The sequence below is a fragment of the Vipera ursinii genome, assembly GCF_947247035.1.
Source record: "Vipera ursinii genome assembly, chromosome: 3".
Classification (NCBI taxonomy): Eukaryota; Metazoa; Chordata; class Lepidosauria; order Squamata; family Viperidae; genus Vipera; species Vipera ursinii.
Window position 1 is genome coordinate 10,709,046 of NC_139516.1, and position 19,207 is coordinate 10,728,252.

The 19,207-nt window shown below is 40.5% G+C and overlaps 1 protein-coding gene across 1 annotated transcript in view; it reads right to left on the bottom strand.

Moving 5' to 3' along the window:
• CDH4 (cadherin 4) overlaps positions 1 to 19,207 on the bottom strand; it is a gene marked incomplete at its 5' end in the record, with an annotated part of 1,024,675 nt that overhangs the window by 426,416 nt on the left and 579,052 nt on the right. The gene's annotated exons all lie outside the window — the stretch shown is intronic.

Sequence of the window (19,207 nt, forward strand, 5' to 3'; positions counted from 1 at the left end):
CTTGAACAACCCACACAACATCATTTTGCTTTCGTTGTGGCTCCTAATATTTATTTGAACAAGCCGGCCTGGTCTGATGGGTTTAGGGGTATTTTAACGCTTTTGTATTAATTTATTGAATTGGGCCATTGTATTTAATATTTTTAAATTTTTATATATTGTATTTTATTGTATTGCCCTGTACACCGCCCTGAGTCCTTCGGGAGAAGGGCGGTATAAAAATTAAATTAAATAAAATAAATAAATTAAATAAATAATGTAGACCATACCCATTCTGTTCCTCCTTCCTTACCCACATCTGCCCTTCAGAGACAGATGGAGAATTTGCAACCTGAACTAAAATGAACTTTGAATCCAATTTAACTAAACACTGTTATCTTCTGTGGGATAAAACACACATTCGCCCATTGTTTGAAAGTTTGGAATTCACTGTTGGTGGCAAACTTTTCAGCAGAATACACAGATGGTCCTGCCTGATCCTGTTAATGGAAAACAAAAATCACCCTTCTCTCACACAGCTACAAAAACCGACGTGTTCATCTGTTTTTCAACGTTCCAGGGGAAAAAAAATCAACTGAGGTGTAAGGTGCGATACAAATGAGAATAATTAGCTTATGCCATCTGTGGACATTACAAAAATGAGTGGGGGAGAAAAAAAAGGGGGGGGAAGGGAGTATTTTTATTCTCAGGTTTTCTAATGCTAAGCATTATATCTTCAGCAAAGTACACAGTTAATAACTTTTCAATTTATAGCGACCTTCTGCTCTGATTTACTTAAGGAACTAGGATACTTGCTGCGCCCTGCACCTTTTCCACCTTATAATTAGCAAGTAATAAAAAATGCCATTAAAAAGTAATAAGTCTGCAGCTCTCTGACAATCCACTGATTAATTCTGCAGTTTGCAAAGCACTTCCGAGGGTACTTGGCTGATCTGCCAGTTTTTAACCCAATTTTCCACTGGAAGTCTGGAAATGCAGTGATAACTGGGAAACCTAACCTGGACCAAAGGAACACCAAGCTAAGACTTTTGAAAGCTCTTGTCTTCTTAAGTTCCTTAAGTGCTTTTTAGTTATTTAAGACATTTCTGTATTGCACAATTTAACACTGTCATGCCGGAGTGTGTTTTACAGTACAATATTCCATACAGGTGGCCCTTCTTATGTTATCTGATAGCCATACTTCAATATATATACATCAAGGTTTATATATACCAGTGGTTTTGGCGTTCTTTTTTGCAGATGATGCTTTGCCCATGTGTAAAGTAACTTTCAAGGGTCAGGCCATTGATGCAATAGATTTGATCCTCTTTCTCCTCACTTAATCATAGCAATAGCACTTAGACTTATACACCGCTTCATAGTACTTTATATAGCCTTCTCTGAGTAGGTTACAGAGTCAGCATGTTGTCCCCAACAATCTGGGTCCTCATTTTACCAACCTCGGAAGGATGGAAGGCTGAGTCAACCTTGAACCGGTCAGGATCGAACTGCTGGCTGTGGGCAGAATTAGCCTGCAATGCTGTCTTCTAACCACTGCACCACCACAGCTCATAGTGAATCTCATAGATTCCATGGGACTATCTCACGACAGATGCTTCTTTTCTAGAATGATTGATATGATGGAGGAAGCTCTTGCACCCACACCACATGCTCATGTTGGCTTCCCCATGAGGTTCTTTCACCAACTTAGAGGAAGGGCACCTGAGAAGCTACATTGCCATTCTCACCCAACCAATCCATTGATTTACCCACTACCAAGTCCTGGATGAACCTGACCTGGTTATAGAAGAACCCACTATTGAGTGCTGTTGTCTTGTCTAAACCCTGTGATTCAGAGACCAAAGAAGTAGTACTTCCTACCAAGAATAACAATTGAGGGATTTGCGGGGGTGGGGGAGAGCATCTAACCTCCCACTGGTTTGTTTGCCCTTTGAATCCATTCGGATCATGAATATGTTAGTCTCAGAAAAAATTCTTCCTTCGTTTTGGGTGGAAACACAGGAAAACTGCAGGATAAAGATGGCAATGCTTGAGTAGTTGAGGGCACAACTTCACCTTCTGACCCTACAGAGAGGGACAGAAGATCAGGACCACTGCAGATTCTGTTGGTTCCTCTTTAGGTAGTGGGTGTTGGTCGTGATGGCTTTTTATGATTTGAAGAACACCAATGAGAGCAAGATACTTCTGTCTCCATATGTCCCTTTCCTAGTCCTGATAGTATGCTAAATTTTCCCATTTCTGACATCTAGGCTAGCTTCAAGTTTACAAGAGTTCTTAAGAACTCTTGACACTTTAGATTTATATCCCAGCTTTTTTTTTCAGATCTGCAGAAGGATTACAAGGCAATCTCTCTTCATTTTGAGCTGTTTTGAGCTGTGGTGGTTAGAATGCAGTATTGCAGGCAAACTCTGCCCACTGCTACTAGTTTGATCCTGACTGGCTCAAGGTTGACTCAGCCTTCCATCATTTCTGGGTCAGTAAAATGAGGACCCAGATTGTTGGGGGCAATACGTTGACTCTGTAACCACTTAGAGAGGGCTGTAAAGCACTGTGAAGTGATATATAAGTCTAAGTGCTATTGCTTTTTTTCATCTACAGGTATCCACTTTTTCTTTAGAAACACAATGTAAAAAAGATGTCGAGACTCTAGAAAGAGTACAGAGAGGAGCAACAAAGATGATCAGGGGACTGGAGGCTAAAACATATAAGGAACGGTTGCTGGAATTGGGTATGCCTAGTATAATGAAGAGAAGGACGAGGGGTGACATGATAGCAGTGTTCCAATATCTCAGGGGCTGCCCCAAAGAAGAGGCAGTCAAGCTATTCTCCAAAGCACCTGAAGGCAGGACACGAAGCAACGAATGGAAAGTAATCAAGGAGAGAAGCAACCTAGAACTCGGGAGAAATTTCCTGACCATTAGAACAATTAAACAGTGGAACAACCTGCCTCCAGAAGCGGTGAATGCTCCAACACTGGAAGTTTTTAAGAAGAGACTAGATGACCATTTGTCTGAAATGGTATAGGGTTTCCTGCCTGAGCAGGGGGTTGGACTAGAAGACCTCCAAGGTCCCTTCCAACTCTGTTATTCTATTTTATTCAAACTCCAAAACAGCAGATCATGGGCTGGGAGAAAATTACTGGCCTGAAGAATATCTTTAGGGGATATCAAGAAAATTAAGGTGAAGCAGGTTGAAATGAGGGGCCCTTGGGGCTCTCTGAGCTTGGTTGTTTTGTTGCAGACATTTCATTACCAAAACTAGGTAACATCATCAGTGCTCTGATGATGTTACCTAGTTTGATTAATGAAATGTCTGCCAGAAAACAACCAAGCTCAGAGAGCACCAAGAAGGCCTTTTTCTTCCACATGCATTCAGAAATATCAAATCTGACTATCACACTTTTGAGGATAAACATAAGTGCTCATTTGATAAAATTATACTCTCAAAGAAATGAAAAAAACTATATTTATTTTAATTGGATTGTTTTGTTTCCTATTTGCCTATTTAAACACATCAACAATGACTGTTGCCTTAGACAACGGCTTAAAATAAGGGGGGGAAAACAAGAAAACTGCATTTCTTTGATTTTGTTTGATTTAAATGTAAATTACCAGTTCTCTCTACAACTGGAATATAGATAGATAGATATAGATAGATATAGATATAGATATAGATATAGATATAGATGATATAGATATAGATATAGATATAGATATAGATATAGATATAGATATAGATATAGATATAGATATAGATATAGATATAGATATAGATAGATAGAAAGATAGACAGATATACTGGTAGATAGATAGATAGATAGATAGATAGATAGATAGATAGATAGATAGATAGATAGATAGATAGATATAGGTATAGATATAGATATAGATATAGATATAGATATAGATATAGATATAGATATAGATATAGATATATAGATATATAGATATATAGATATATAGATATATAGATATATAGATATATAGATATATAGATATAGATATGATGGGAGATAGTTGGGAATCCACAAAAGACTTGTTAAATGTTATAGTTCCTGTTTGATTTATGGTGCCAGAGACAGATGTTGGAGAAGAATAATAAATTATAAATCCCAATCAAGTGGAACTAAAGATTAATTGCAAGTGGCCTGTATGTGGGGGGGGGGGTGTTGGAGAAATGGTAAGTGTGTATAAAGATACAGAAACTCTTTACAAATGTTCATTTCCTATAATTAGATTTGTTGAATGCAACCCAGTCAGAAGACTCCAAATAACAAAAAAAACACCTGATTTTTGTGCGGACCAAGATGCACATGCAGATATATGAAATGTGTATAATTTTAGAGAGTTGTTTGGCCTACCCATACTTAAGAGTAATTCCTACAGTGTTAAATCAAGGCAGTAAAAGCCTTCTGTGTAAAGCAAATTAATTGGCCATAAAATTGGAAGGCCAACAATGTCATGTCATGCACAAATAAGGAAGTTTATCTATATACCTTAATGAGAGTAAGCACCCAATCCCATTAATAACTTGATTTTCTAGTAATTTTAATCTCATGGGGGTGGGGAGGAATAAACATTACAGCTATTGTACATGCCTGCTTTATTTATTCTGCATTTACCCCTGTGCCAAAATTATTATGATTATGATAGGTCACATAGTCTGCCACATGTTCACACTGGATTTGGCATTTTTGTCCACTTCTTGAGTCATTCCGAAGGACCTGGGGTAGGCAGATATTGATGTTTACAATGCTAAAAATATCATTGCAGGATGTAGCTGTTCCAAATAAAGCCGCCTGTTGGATCTGACTGATAATGAATTTGTCAAAACTGATGGTGTTCAACTGTTGCTCCAGATGTTTTGAGATTGGACCTAATGCACTGACCTATGTTTCCCCCAAAATAAGATCAGGTCTTATATTAACTTTTGTTCCAAAAGACACATTAGGCCTTATTTTCCAGTTAGAGCTTATATTCAGGGAAATATGGTACTGAATGCATCTGTCTGGCTGATGGTCTTAATTGGGGCTTATTTTGGGGGTGGGGCTTATATTATGAGCATCCTGAGAAATCATGTTAGGGCTTATTTTCCAGTTGGGTCTTATTTTTGGGGAAACACAATATTATACTGGTACTATATTTGGGGTGTTTTTTTTGCCACAGACATTCTGCTTCTATTTGTGGGTCCTTGTATTTTGTGATTTTCTCCAGTTCTTTCTCTTCTCTTCTGCTGCCCTTAGTTATCACCATGTCCACTGTTCAGACTTGTTTGTCTTTATTATCAACAATTGTTAAGTCTGAGGTGTTATGTCACAGATGCTAGTTTGTTTGAATTCTAAAGTCCCAGAGCAGTTTAGCTTCCTCATTGTCTATTACTTTGGTTATCTTATGATTCCACCGGTTCTTGCTTGCAGGCAAATGATATCTATTAAGGAATTCCAGTGCATCATTGTTGCTACTTTGTCATGATGTTGTTTGAGGTCAGTCTATGAGATCTTCTTGCAGCAACTAATTAGATGGTCCACTGTTTCTTCAGGTTCTTTGCAGAGCGTAATTTGCTGTCTGTTGCTGTCTTTGTACAGTACAAATGAGCTGGTACTTATATTTAATATTACAGTATTGGAATCTTTTAATACTTGTGCTAGTTGTGTTTTTTTTGGGGGGGGGGAAATCAAGCTTCAATGCAGGCAACTCATTCTATTGTTTTTGTGCTGTTCTAGATCCTCAGTTATTCTTTGTTTCAATTCTTCTTTATTAGTTAGAGCGCTTTGTTTCTTTTTTCTGAGGAGGCGGCAAAGGAGAAGGTACCTGGATGTCTATGGAGATAGTCAGTCATTCAGATCATGGTTGTCCCACAGATGCTGTTCAAAAGGCAACTGGACTTTCTTGGTCCAAGAAAGTCCAGTTGCCTTTTGAACAGCACTTTTGGGAGTAGGCACCTGGTTTGGGAATGAAAAGGATTCAAGAGCTTTGTTGGCCTCTTCTGCTACCAACTCGTCCTGTTTTGCTTATTACTGTTGTTATTATTAGATGCTTATATATAGTGCATTTTTCCCTCTCTATTCTACGCTTTTCTCTCTTCCCCTTTTATTCCCCTATTATGCCTTCATTTTCATTTTTCTTTATATTTTAGAATATAATGTAATGTAATGTAATAGATTAATATAACATAACATAACATAACATAACATAACATAACATAACATAACATAACATAACATAACACAACACAACACAACACAACACAACACAACACAACATAACATAACATAACATAACATAACATAACATAACATAACATAACATAACATAACATAACATAATTTTTGGTCACCACGATGTAAAAAAGATGTCGAGACTCTAGAAAGGGTACAGAGAAAAGCAACAAAGATGATTGGGGGACTGGAGGCTAAAACATATAGGGAACGGTTGCTGGAATTGGGTATGTGTAGTTTAATGAAGAGAAGGGTGAGGGGTGACATGATAGCAGTGTTCCAATATCTCAGGGGCTGCCACAAAGAAGAGGGAGTCAAGCTATTCTCCAAAGCACCTGAAAGCAGGACAAGAAGCAACGGATGGAAACTAGTCAAGGAGAGAAGCAACCTAGAACTAAGGAGAAACTTCCTGACAGTTAGAACAATTAACCAGTGGAACAACCTGCCTCCAGAGGTGGTGAATGCTCCAACACTGGAGGTTTTTAAGAAGAGACTGAACAGCCATTTGCCTGAAATTGTATAGGGTTTCCTGCCTGAGCAGGGGGTTGGACTAGATGACCTCCAAGGTCCCTTCCAACTTTATATATTATTATTATTATTATTATTATTATTATTATTATTATTATTATTATTATTATTATTATTATTATTATTATTATATATAATATAATATTATAATATAATATAATATAATATAATATAATATAATATAATATAATATAATATAATATAATATAATATAATATAATATAATATAATATAATATAATATAATATAATATAATATAATATAATATAATATAATATAATATAATATAATATAATATAATATAATATAATATAATATAATATAATATAATATAATATAATATAATATAATATAATAAATATAATATAATAAATATAATATAATATAATAATAATATAAAGAATAGAATAGAACAGAATAGACCTTGGAGATCTTCTAGTCCAGCCCCCTGCTCAAGCAGGAGAACCTATACCATCTCAGACAGGTGATTGTCCAGTCTCTTTTTAAAAACTTCCAGTGATGGAGAACCCACAATTTTTAGAGGTAAGCTGTTCCACTGGTTGATTGTCTTCACTGTCAGGAAGTTATAGTCTTAAGATCAATTTAGGATAGGCCAGCATTTTCATATATCAGTCCATTCAAGCAAATGTTAAACAGCCCATACCCTAATATTAAATCTGAGTTACATGAAATTAGAAATGGGTTGCAATTTTTTTTTTTTGAGTTGTTGGGAAAGAATGTATGTCCAAGTGGTAATTCAAAGCCTTTTGTGGGATTTATAGGCAGTTAAAAGGTAGCTTTTAGGTTGTCCATTCTTGATCTCAATTAGACTTTTGATTTCCCAACACAGGGGCTGAGTAACTTGCAATAAACCAGTCAAACGTATCTTGCAAGCTATGGATTGGTGCTTCTTAAGTGTCCTTTATTAAGATCAGCTATGTCACGTCTCAATTTTTCCTGTGTAGTTGCCTTCCCTTTTGACACTAATGTGCATTTCTTTTAAAAAGACAGCTGCACAATGCATGTCTAAATGAATTTTTAAACACATTTACACTGCCAAGAATTGTTTTCCAATATTCAGTGTAATAGAAACTCTGCTGGGTAGCTAAGTTCTTATTCCAGATTTAGTCCGCAAGAGGTAATGAGAGGTAATCAGGACATGCCAAACAGAAATTTATGAGAATCAGATCTCTCCAGCATCTACATTCTTATGCAAAACAAGTAATGCCATCAAACATTGTTACTGAAAACTTCAGAAGGTATATATATTTTTTGTCTGTCATAATTTCTCAGATGCCAATCAGATACAAGGCCTTTTCAGAGATTACCTCTGTCTACAAAATATCACACAGAGGAGGTGCCTCATCAAGAATCCCCTTAAAACTGCTTGCACATTCAAGATACCTAAAATAGCTCATCCGGATATGAACAATGGAGTATAGGCAGGCATGCCAAATAAATGAAACATCTAAATAAAGATAATTCTTGAGTTACGACCACAATTCATGTTACTAAGTGAGACATTTGTTAAGTGAGTTTTGCCCCATTTTAGGACCTTTCTTGCTGCAGTGGTTAAGTGAACCACTGCCGTTGAAAAGATAGCAAACCGGTGGTTAAGTGAATCTGGCTTGCCCATTGACTTTGCTTGTCAGAAGGTTGCAAAAGGGAATCGCACGACCCCGGGACTCTGCAACCATCATAAACATGAGCCAGTTGCCAAGCTTCCGAATTTTGAACACGTGAGCCCAGGGATGCTGCAACCATCATAGGTGTTAAAAAAAGAGGTCACGTTACTTTTTTTCAGGGATATCCAGTCTCCCCGACTCTACCCCAAATTAAGGGATTACAAGATCATATAATGGGAGTTGTAACTTGAAATGATCACTAAATGAATGGTTATAAGTCAAGGACCACCTGTACTCAAGATTCTTAATCAGAGGGAATACCTATCAATGCGTTCAGGTATTTGTGCAGAGATGCTAAATATGTGAACCGTTAGAAAGGAAAATTAGGGAGAGACATATACAGGCTGTTCACATTGAAAATGATCCTGCGTCAACTTGAAGATTTAGTGAGGGAACTTGGAGGTATCCTATGTGTTGACTGATTAGATTTCCAATCTGCTATAATCATATAGACCAGGGGTCTTCAAACTTGGCCCTTTTATGACTTGTGGACTTCAGCTCCCAGAATTCCTCAGCCAGGCATGCTGGCTGAGGAATTCTGGGAGTTGAAGTCCACAAGTCATAAAAGGGTCAGGTTTGAAGACCCCTGATATAGACTGTCAGCAGTTAACAATATGGGCATAAAAATACTCCATAAAGCTTCCGCTATAATAAATAATTTCACCATCAAGCATTTTAGAGAACGGGTCCCCAACCCCTGGGCCACAGCCCAGTATCAGGTTGCAACCCATTTGAAACCAGGCTGTGGAAATGTTGGGGATGTGGAACCATCCCCTCTCTCCCCCACCCCCGCCGGTCCACAAAGCCAGAAAGATTGGGAACCGCTGCTTTAGAAGGAAAACCAGCATTTAAGAGCCATGGTGGTGCAGTGGTTAGAATGCAGTATTGCAGGCTAACTCTGTGGACTGCCAGCAGTTCGATCTTGACTAGGTCAAAGTTGACTCTGCCTTGCATCCTTCTGAGGTCGGTAAAATGAGGACCCAGATTGTTGGGGGCAATAGGCTGACTTTGTGAACTGCTTAGAGAGGGCTGTAAAGCACTGTGAAGTGGTATATAAGTCTAAGTGCTCTTGCTATTGCTGTTTTGAACTGTGCCTACAAACCTATTGGAGGGGCCACAGTGTAGATGCTATAAATATAAATGCAGTCTGCCAAGTGATAACAGAATAACAGAGAATTGGAAGGGACCTTGGAGGTTTTCTAGTCCACACACACCGCTGCTCAAGCAGCAAACTCTATACCAGTGATGGCGAACCTTTTAGAGAGTGAGTGCCCAAACTGCAACCCAAAACCCACTTATGTATCATCAGGTGCTGGGTGGGCATGGCCCATTGGGTGGGTGTGGCCATTTGGGTGGGCATGGCTCATTGGGTGGGCATGGCTCATTGGGTGGGCATGGCTGCGGTGATAATGGCAGACTGGTTGGGACTAAAAAGTTCAATCAATTCCAACTTTGCAAGATCTTTTTTTTTCCCCGCAAGAAGTTGAAATTGATTGATCGAAGTTTGGGTTTTTTTGCACACGGTGGCGGAGGCCTAAAGCGAAAAGGTTTTATAAAACCCAGCTGAAGGCCTAGGACTGGGGCTACAGCACGCGTGCCCACAAGGAGGGCTCTGCGTGCCACCTTTGGCTCTATACCATTTCAGAGAAATGGTTGTCCACTCTCTTCTTAAAAACCTTCAGTGTTAGAGCACCCAAAATGTCTGGAGGCAAGTCATGATTAGTTGTTCAGAATGTCAGGAAAGTCCTCCTTAGTTCTTGGTTTAGGCAGTTGTATTTTGCAGCAACTGTCATTTTTGAGTAGTGTGGTGGAATCTGCAGCTGAAAGGGGGGATATTAAGAGACTAGCTAGGCTGGAACCCCTGAAGGGGATGAAGCAATGGAGATATGACTGCCCCCCTCAACCCCTGGAGTGCTTATCTAGTTGTTCTCAAGAGAGTGCAGTTAGTCTGGGAGATTCTTGTACATAGGCAAGTAGCAATGAACATAATTTCTCTGACCAGCTCATGATGTCATTCTGGTTTCTTGTGCCTGACAGTCTTCAATGACAACCCTTTGTAAAAACTGTAATGGTATGTGGGAATGAACTTGGGGGTAAATAAAGGAGGGGAAGATGTCTGAGTCTGAATTTACACATTATACATTATGCCATGTTTTCTTTTCCCACAATTTCCAGGATAAAACACATAATGGCAGGGGTGGGAACTTTCTCACCTAATAGACAATAGTAGAAATCTTACCCATTCTCAATTAAGCAGTTTCTAACAAGAACAATAGTTGCATAAAATTGTGTAAGTTTAAGAAACCAAAGAACTAAGAATGAAGCATCCTGATTGTTGTGTAGTGGGTTCTGGAGAGCAGGAAGGACGCCGAGACGATGAGTACAGCATAGCAGCTCTTTATTGGGTGAAGCGACTGTACTGGGGGAATAGGGGCTACCTGCACTCTTTATATAACTGGCCACTACCTGGCCAGGTACTCAACCAACCAATCGGTTTGAACCTCTGTTTCCCACCAAAATGCTTCCCGCCAAAACAGTTACAGTTCAACGCCTCCTGGTGGTGACTCTTATACACAGCTTTAGATGTTCCAATAAAGCTTAGTACATAACACTGATCTTTCCTGTTTTAAAAAAAGGAAACGATAAATATGAGGATTGGGCTCAATTGTTTCATTATCTACTGACCCACTGATGTGGGCTTTCATGCCCAGTGTAGGTCAAGATTGGGCTTTGAGAACAGATTTCTCTGTTCTTGATCTAGAGAACAGATTTCCTGATGTTTCTTTATTTCCAAGGAGAATATTTCATTTTATAAAACTTGCAATTGAACATTTCTCTCCTTGTGTCATTAGAATTAAAACCAAACCACTAAAAATAACTGATTTTACACTGAAAACTGCTCGGAGTCATTGGAAGTGAGATGGTCGGCAAATAAATTTCACAAATAAATAATAAACAAACAAACAGACCGATGGAGGAGACCATTCCCACCAACACTGCCAGAGCAAACCATCAGAATATCAAATGCCAGCAATCCCTACACCCTACTAGCACTGATGCTGTTATCTAGTTTGTTAATGAAATGTCTACAAGAAAACAACCAAGCTCAGAGAGCATCAAAGACCTGTCAACTAAAAATAAGTGGCATATTATTCGTTGCCCAGCTTAATCACAAGGAAACTACAACTGGGCAGGAATGCAAAAATTATTTGTTAATTGTTAGTGGACGGGAGTCACACAATTATTTCATTGACTATTTTGCAGGAGTCAGGGGCATGACACCCCAAATTTTAAGAACACTGTTCTAATGCCGGCCCTTTTCATAAACTGTAAGCCATGGTTTATAGCAGACATGTCAAACACAAGGCCCGGGGGCCGGATCCGGCCCACGAAGTGGTTTCATGCGGCCCGCGAAGCCATCCTGGAAACAGTGAGGGAACGGCCCCCACTGCCTTGGCCCTGGCCCAGAGACCCTCCTTCTGCCAGAGACCCTCAGATCTTTCCCACTCCTGCCCAGGCCCCCATAGGCACCCTTGATGCGAACGATGTAGAGCTGGCCACGCCCACCCAGTAGGCCATATGCACTGTAGCCACGCCCACCCAGTAGGCCATATGCACTGTAGCCACGCCCACCCAGTAGGCCACACCCACCCTGGCCATACTCACCCGGCCCCCCTGAGGGCAACCGCAATGCTGATGCGGCCCTTTCCATAAACTGTAAGCCATGGTTTATAGTAAACTACAACCAAACAGCACATTTTGGCTGAGCGTGCCCGACTAGAAACTAGAAAAAAAAAAGACATGCTAAATTTTTCTATGCAGATTCTATTGCAAAATCATACACACTAACAAATATGTTTGCATTAGACAGTAAAAACACAATTACAAGATTACAAGTTAACAAATGCAAACACAACTGTTCTCCTTTAAAGAGAAAAATTACAGCTGGCAATCTTTAGTTTTTATTGTCTTCTACATCGTATATCTGTTAGTTGCACAAAGGAGCCCACAATCACCAAGATAGCTGGATTATTTAGAATTAGCTAAACAGTTTTCCCCTACTTCCTCTTATTATTGCTGGCATATACGTATTTAATTTTAGAACTGGAAATCATTTAATTCAAGCCTAGACAGAAACGATGATTATGTTCTGTATGGTTGAAGGAGCTGGTGAAAGGGATTTAATATTTCAACATTTAATTCTAAATCTAGTCAGGTTCAACGAAAGACGTAGGAAAATAGTTTTTGTTACGGTGAGAAATTTACTACAGTCATTCCATGAGTAAAGCAGAATAAATAGACTGACCTCATTTGGGAAGTTTCTGACCTTTAAGCATTTTGAAGTTTAATCTTGGTCCTGATTTAACAACACATAAAGATGTGTTTTATTCTCCTGCCTGCTACTTAGGGTTGGTTGTGTGTGTTGTTTTTTTTTGTAATGAGATAGTTTTCTGTATGGATACAATGCACTCCCCTGTTTTCCCCCTAATATATAGCCTTGGTGATTATGTATAATTTCTTTTGATCGAGTACATGTAAGTTCTCGACTTAGTGACCATTCAAAGTTACAACAGCACTGAAAAATGCAACATTTGACCGCTTTTCACAATTATGACCTTTGCAGCATCCCCATGATCAGGTGATCAAAATTCAGACCCTTGGCAACTGGTTCATATTTATGACCTTTGCTGTGTTCCAAGGTCACGTGATCCCCTTTTGCGACCTTATGGTAAAGCAAAGTCAATGAAGAAGCCAGACTCCCTTAACAACCAGGTTCCCAACTTATCAACCGCAGTGATTCAATTAACAACAGCGGCCAGAGAGGTTGTAAAATGGGGGGGGGGAGGAATCACATAACAAATGTCTCACTTCACAACAAAAATTTTGGGCTCAGCTGTGGATGTAAGTGGAGGACTACCTGTAGTGATTTATAACATGTCACAGAGTTGTTATTTTTGTTGTCGTTATTTCCTGATGATGACATTACCCTGAATACAGGTCATCCTCAGCTTACGACCACAATAGGCACCAGAAGTTCCATTGCTAAGCAATGCGGTTGTTAAAGTGAGTCACAGCTGAATTTATGATCTTTACTGTCCTAGTGGTTAGGTGAAAGCCTCCAGTTGTTAAGTGAGCCATGCAGTCATTAACCGAATCCTTCTTCCCCCATCAATTTTGTTTGTTGGAAGATGGCTGGGAAGTTGGCAAATGGAGATCGTATGATCCCAGGACACTGTTTTCAATACATGCCGGTTGTCAAGCACCCACATTTCGATCATGTGACTATGGGGATGCTTCAATGGTCATGAATGTGAGGATTGATTATAAGTCACTTTTTTCCCCCAACTGGTTTCTGAATGAATGGTTTGTAAGATGAGGACCAACCTATAGTTAAGCATTTGAAAGGCGTTATGTTAGATGCAGGCTGGATTATGCTTCTGTTAAATGGATATAGAGGTGGTTGAACAATCCTACTGGCAGGAGTGCAAACCTGGCAACTTCCTGCCTCTTTGTTTTCCTCTTGCCATTAGAGTAAGCCCGGGGGTGGGGGGAGATGATGGGTTAGTTAGAGAAATGGAAACCTCTCCAGCTCTGGGGAAGTTTGCTGAGAGATGGCTGTCTGGAAACTTTTCAAGGACATTCTAGCCAGTGTGAAGGAGATAGCAGACGGTTCCCATAACAAAGAGAATTTGTTTACATGAGCTAGGTCAGGGGTAGGCAACCTTGGTTCTTTTATGACTCCTGGACTTCAACTCCCAGAATTCCTGAGCCGGCATGGCTCAGCTTGGAAACCTCTCCCTTTCCCCTCCAGCAAGGCTGGCTCAGGAACTCTGGGAGTTGAAGTCCACGAGTCATAAAAGAGCCAAGGTTGCCTACCCCTGAGCTAGGTGGACATCTGGGGGGTTTGGCTAGGAATGTCATTGTTATATGCTTTGGTTAGATGTCTTAGGATTTTAGAATTAATTTTCCTTTGCCTATACCAGCGGCTCCCAACCTTTTCTATACCCCACACCCCTAGAACATTGCTGATATATTCTCGCATCCCGTTCGAAAGTTTGAAATAACGGTAACAAGTTATGTGTATACACTAACATTTTGAAAACCCAAGTTTTTGCACCCCTTGGAATATCATCTTGCACCCCCAGGGGGTGTGAGCACCCCCGTTTGGGAACCCCTGGCCTATACCTTGCCATGTATTCAATAAATGAGTAAGCTTTTCAGAAATGAAAGTAATCCTGGACTTTTTATTTGGATATTTGAGCTAGAGGTTGACATGTATGTTCAAACTGAAGGTTGACATATATTCAAGCCATAAATATGCTTGAATAGCTCAGGTCAAGCTATAATAATCTTAGTATATAGGTAGTCCTTGACATACAGCAGTTCACTTAGTGACTGTTCAAAATTGCAACAGCAGTGAAAAAAGCGACTTCTGACCATTTTTCACACTTATGACTGTTGAGCATCCCCATGGTTGTGTGATTTACATTCAGATGCTTGACAACTGACTCACATTGATGACAGTTGCAGTGTCCGAGGTCATGTGATCCCCTTTTGCGACCTTCTGACAAGCAAAGTCAAAGGGGGAAGCCAGATTCACTTAACAGTTGAGTCACTCACTTAACAACTGCAGGGATTCATTCAACACCCGTGGCAAGAAAGATCATAAAATGGGGCAAAACTCACTTAAAAAATGTCTCACTTAGCAACAGAAATTTTGGGCTCAGTGGTGGTCATAAGTCGAGGACTACCTGTACCTAGTTCTGGGCACTCCAGTTTAGGATGAAGATGGAGAAACTGAAGAAACCAAGATGTTGGGGGCAATTAAGCTGACTTTGTAATAATGCCGCTTGGGGGGGGGTGAAAGCCCTAATAAGCAGGCATATACATAGAATGAAGGCTACTGCTAAGCTTGTAAGCCGCCCTGAGTCTTCGGAGAAGGGCGGGATATAAATGGAATTAAAATAAAAAATAAAAAAAATAAAAGGGATCTGAAGAGAAAACATAGGACGAATGACTGGAGGTGTTTCATCTGGAAGAAAGAGCACTGTGGGGAGACATGATAGCTGTCTTCAGTGATCTGAAGGGCTGTCATGTAGAAGACAAGCGCAATTCTTTAGAGTTGTTCCTGAAGAGAAGATTAAAAAAAAAGAACAATCAATTTAAATTACAAAGAAGCTAATTTTGGTTGAACACTAGGAAGATATTCCTCATTATACAAGCTATTGAACAATGGATCCAACTATCACGTGAGGCGCTAACTCTCTTCTGGTGGAGGAGGGTGGACAGGGATATTGCAATAGAATTCCTGTATTGAGAAAATCACGGTCTTAGATGATCTGCAAGTTCCCTTTTGAACTTCTGTTTTATGATTCTAGACCAGACATGTCAAACACAAGGCCCGGGGGCCAAATCCGGCCCGCAAAGTGGTTTCATGCGGCCCGCAAAGCCATCCTGGAAACAGTGAGGGAACGGCCCCCACTGCCTTGGCCCTGGCCCAGAGACCCTCCTTCTGCCAGAGACCCTCAGATCTGACCCACTCCTGCCCAGGCCCCCATAGGCACCCTTGATGCGAACGATGTAGAGCTGGCCACGCCCACCCAGCAGGCCATATGCACTCTAGCCACGCCCACCCAGTAGGCCACGCCCACCCAGGCCATACCCACCCGGCCCCTTGAGGGCAACTGCAATGCTGATGCAGCCCTCAATGAAATTGAGTTTGACACCCCTGTTCTAGATGATGTTAGATACTCCCCTTACACTGGACAATAATGTTTGGAAAAAATGAATGGGAATGGCCTCCATCAGCTGCTGGTCCTGTGAGAAGCTTCATTTAATTTCCATGGAAATCACACTCTAGCCCAGGGGTCCCCAACCCCCAGTCCACGGACTGGCCAGCAACTGGGCCACGCAAGAAAGTGAAGCCCCGTCCATGGGGTACAGGTAGCACACAAAACCACGCCCCCTCCAGTCCGTGGAAAAATATCTCTCCGTGCAACCGGTTCCTGGTGCCCAAAAGGTTGGGGGCTACTAAAATGAACAAGAGAATGTTATCTCTTCATTGTCTCTAACTTTCTCTTTCTCTTTCGAGTTACTTTCAAAAGTTGGGCTAGCCAACATATGTTGAGAATCTAGAACGTAGACTTGATCTTCTGTCTAGTAAAGAACAGCTTCCCAAGAAGTTCTGAATCTACCGTTCTTCCTTTCTTCAGAGAGCATGGCTGTACAGTGATCTTCAGGACTTGGACTTCCTGAGTACTTAAGAAACAGTCTTCCTTGTGCCGTGTTAGAAAATGAGTTCTGGGGAAACATAACATGACATCTAAATGGACAGGACCAGTGGTGGAATTCAAATACCTGAACAACCGGTTCTCTTATTTGGTGCAGGCCTGGGCCTCCAAGGCCTAGAATGGACTTCCAGAAGTGGCATCCATGCACTTCCGGTGGGTTGTTCTAGGCCTGGGAGGCCTCCTCCAGTCCTCCGAGGCCTAGAACGGACTTCGAGAAGTGGCATCCACAGACTTCCAGCGGGCCGTTCTAGTCCTGGGAGGCCTCCTCCAGGCCTCCCAAGCCTAGACTGGACTTCTAGAAGCCAGCTGGTTCTCCGATGCAGCAAAATTTAGCTACCGGTTCTGCCGAACTGGTATGAACCGGCTGAATCCCACCACTAGACAGGACTCAAGGTTTGGCTATTAAGAGCACTGTCTTAGTAATAAGACTACTTTAACACAGGTCACTTGGACCAGAATTAATCCAAATTAGCTTATTCAGACACATTGGTGGTCCTCATTTATCTACAAGAGGAGAGGATTAATTCAAGATCTAACTTCCCTTGAATAGTTGAAAATCCAGTAAAGTTTGCTGAGTGAATTGTATGACAGAATACAATGAATTGGGCCTTGACCCTCAGTCTGAGAGCCGCAAAATTTGTCTGTAAATTCTATTTGTCCTATTCTTTAATAGTGGTATGAAAGTGCTAAAATGTTCCTATGAATTAGAGGCACATGAACCTTTGACATACATGTATTGTCCTGGTCCTTCTCAAACCTCCCAAGGAATATAAGAAATCCTCTTTCTAAGACAGCTTCTGAGTGCAATTTCAGGAAAATGGGCAGTAAAATGTATATGCTTAACATCCAAGGGTGAATTATTAAAACTCGCTTTGTTATATGAATTCAAACTGATTTATTTCTTTTTTATATATAATGGAATAATAATGCACATTCCTCATTCTTCTGCCATTCGCTAGCAAAATAGACAGTTGGAAAATAATTTTTTTTTGTTCAATTACCTTTTTCTCAACAAGGCAATAGAATCAGAAAGTAGCACTTAATGGCCAATTCTTAGTCTGCATCAAGGTCTGAACATGAAACACGAGAAATATACTGTAAAAGAAATGTCCCAAAAGTCTTATTTACAAATCTTTTTTTTTCAAAAAAATAATAATCACCCATCTTATGATCCAGGTGGATGAGGGTTAAATTCCAAGAATTCTAAGCCAATAGAGCAGACATGTCAAACACAAGGCCCGGGGGCCGGATCCGGCCCGCGAAGTGGTTTCATGTGGCCCGTGAAGCCATCCTGGAAACAGTGAGGGAACGGCCCCCACTGCCTTCGCCCTGGCCCAGAGACCCTCCTCCTGCCAGAGACCCTCACATCTGTCCCACTCCTGCCCAGGCCCCCATAGGCACCTTTGATGCGAACGATGTAGAGCTGGCCACGCCCACCCAGTAGGCCATACGCACTCTAGCCACGCCCACCCAGTAGGCCACGCCCACCCTGGCCACACCCACCCGGCCCCCTGAGGGCAACCGCAATGCTAATGCGGCCCTGCAATAGAGCATGAAAGCAACATAAGTACTGGTAGTTCTTGACTTTCGATCACAAATGAGCCAAAAAGTTCTATTGCTAAGTGAGACATTTGTCAAGTGAAATTGGCCCCCTTTTACGACCTTCCTTGCCACAGTTGTTAAGTGAATCACTGCAGCTATTAAGTGAATCTGGCTTCCCCCCATTGTCTTTGCTTATCGGAAGGTCACAAGAGGTGATCACATGATCCCCTAGGACACTGTACCTGTCATAAATATGAACCAATTGCCAAGTGTCTGAATTTTTGAGGTTGCTGCAAGGGTTTTAAGCGTGAAAAACAGTCATAGGTCACTTTTTCCAGTGCCATTGTAATTTTGAATGGTCGCTAAATGAACTGTTGTAAGTTGAGGATTACCTGTAGAGCACCACAAATTTGTGTAGAATTGATTTAAATGTGGACATATCACTTATATGCTTACCAATCACTTTTGGTTAGTTCTATCAAAGCTGCAACCCAATGTGTATTTTGAATAATTTCTTCAACGTCTTTAGTTTTCACGTCAGTGCAAAGCAGTGATGTGCATTGCACAGAACACTGCAAAATTCTAAGATTTTATTTTATTTCTTGACATATTAATCAAAGTTATGGGGCTACCCATCTCACAGAAATAGATTATTGAAAAGATTGTGGACATAAATGATTATGCAGAGACAACAGCAATTTTCTGATATTGTTAAAAGTTAACTTCCAAACACAACGATATAAATTCACAACAGATAAGTTTCCACCAGTCTTAGACTCTGAATTTAACTGTAGATTATCCATGTATAATAACCATATAAAGACAGAATGCAGAAGACAGCAACAGATAGCGAATGTTGCCTCCGAGAAAAAGCTGAAGAAATAGCGGACCACCTAGCTAGATTTTGCCAGACGATTGCACAAACTGACTACAAACAATGACAA